We start from the raw sequence: 2,218 nt of genomic DNA on the forward strand, positions 1-2,218 counted from the left end.
AGTTTTGGCTGTGTTTCTCAATTCCTTATCCTTATTGATTCGCCACAGACGATTTCATTAATAGTCTGCGTCTCCGCTTCTTTCTTTAATTTTTAATATGGGATATAAAGGCACTCCGTCTTCAGGCCACAAGTGGCCCATCGGGACCATTCGACCGCCGTGTCATCCTCAGAGAGGATGCGGATAGGAGGGGCGTGTGGTCAGCACACCGCTCTCCCGGTCGGTATGAAGGTTTTCTGTGACCGGAGCCGCTACTATTCGGTCGAGTACACTGATAAGGAGAAGGGACAGGATGATAGGACATCTGCTAAGCTGCTAAGACATGAGGGAGTGACTTCCATGGTACTAGAGGGAGCTGTAGAGGGCAAAAACTGTAGAGGAAGACAGAGATTGGAATACGTCAAGCAAATAATTGAGGACGTAGGTTGCAAGTGCTACTCTGAGAGATGAAGAGGCTAGCACAGGAAAGAATTTCGTGGCGGGCCGCATCAAACCAGTCAGTAGACTGATGACCAAAAAAAAAAAAAGCTCCTCAATTGGCATCACGAGGCTGAGTGCACCCCGAAAAATGGCAACAGCACATGGCGGCTGGATGGTCACCCATCCAAGTGCCGGCCATGCCCGACAGCGCTTAACTTTGGTGATCTTACGGGAACCGGTGTATCCACTGCGGCAAGGCCGTTGCCGATTCCTCCAATTAAATTAGAAGTATCTCCCATCTCCCGATTGTACCCAAGATTTTCGGGAAGGTTTCCTTCGTTGTACCGCAAATCTTCGAACATGAAACCTTCTCCCAGACATTCTCTTTCTCCCAGTAGAAGCTCACCTCATATTTAGCTGAGAAGTCTGAATCTACATAGGTCATTTTTCGACTAGTCCACTCTGCTCAGAGACTGAAAAGTGTCGAAGTAAGTACAGGTACCGTAAAACACACAGACAGAGAAACACACACACACTAATTTGGTAATGAGCGTCCATATGACATTCAAGCACATACTTTTTTGTAACGACAGTGGCATACACCGTCACGAAATTCTTCGTACCTCCTTCGAAATTTACGTGGTGGACTGTCACGACAGCCAAATTGTGGTCTAAGCGTTTGTATACCTCTTCACTCGTATTCTAGGGTACATCAGCTGCAATCGGTCGATTAAGAAAGCGACGTGATTCCACGACGAAAGCAGCAACGACAAGCTTGCTCCAAATATGTAACAAGATCCCACCGTCCAAACTTCAAACTTCGATCTTTTAGGTGGCGGCGAGCTCATCTCTTTATCACGTTAATTTATTCTTCCGTCGCTTCTTGCAAGAACAGCATAAAAATGAGTGAGGATCAAAATATTGTATATGTTTTACAGGGCTGGTGTGCTTAGTTAACCGGTTTTCGGCTCAGACGGCCATCATCAGACTTTAACCATCGTATGGTAAAGAAGTTAACAATATTTGTAAGCAACATTTGGAGAATATGTAATCCGTCTAGACTGAACATGAATGCAGATGGATATTGCAGAATGATGACTCTGCATTTTCTGAGCATGTACTGAGTGAGGGCGACAGCTACCAGCCACTGTTCCACGTCCTTCACTTAGCAAACAAAGGTCAAAAACTCAATCTTTTGGACGCCCTAGAAATGAATAAACATGCGGCCCACAGTCCTGATTTAATATTAAATAACGTAACACATTTCAATACGTAGCTTCTTCTAAACGTCACTTAAATCTCTGTTTTCCATTACTTCCCACACTTTCTGTTCCTTTCTATTCCCCAATTTCTTGTGTTCATTTTCCTTTATTTTATTGTGACTGGCTATGTATTCCACATAGCCTGTTGTCACAACTGCCAATTCTATCTTTTACCCACTGTCTGTATCGCCTCCAAAATCCAATACTTCTTCAAGCTATTCTTTAGACTTACCAGGTAGTAATTTTATTTTATTCAAAGAAACTACATCCGTGCAGACCACGAAGGCCCAACGGTACCGACCGGCCCCCGTGTCATCTTCAGCTCACAGGCGTCACTGGATGCGGATATGTCAGTTTACGAGACCGTAACCGCTACTTCTCAATCAAGTAGCTCCTCAGTTTGCCTCTCAAGGGCTGAGTGCACCCCGCTTGCAAACAGCGCTCGGCAGACCGGACGGTCACCCGCCCTAATGGTAGCCCAGTCCAACAGTGCTCAACTTCGATAATCTGACGGGAACTGGTGTTACCACTGCGGC

The 2,218-nt window shown here is 45.6% G+C and overlaps 1 pseudogene; it reads right to left on the reverse strand.

Moving 5' to 3' along the window:
- Positions 1-569: 569 nt before the first annotated feature.
- LOC126482840 (5S ribosomal RNA) lies at positions 570-686 on the reverse strand (annotated as a pseudogene).
- Positions 687-2,218: the final 1,532 nt, after the last annotated feature.

The sequence above is a fragment of the Schistocerca serialis genome, chromosome 5 (genome assembly GCF_023864345.2).
Source record: "Schistocerca serialis cubense isolate TAMUIC-IGC-003099 chromosome 5, iqSchSeri2.2, whole genome shotgun sequence".
Classification (NCBI taxonomy): domain Eukaryota; kingdom Metazoa; phylum Arthropoda; class Insecta; order Orthoptera; family Acrididae; genus Schistocerca; species Schistocerca serialis.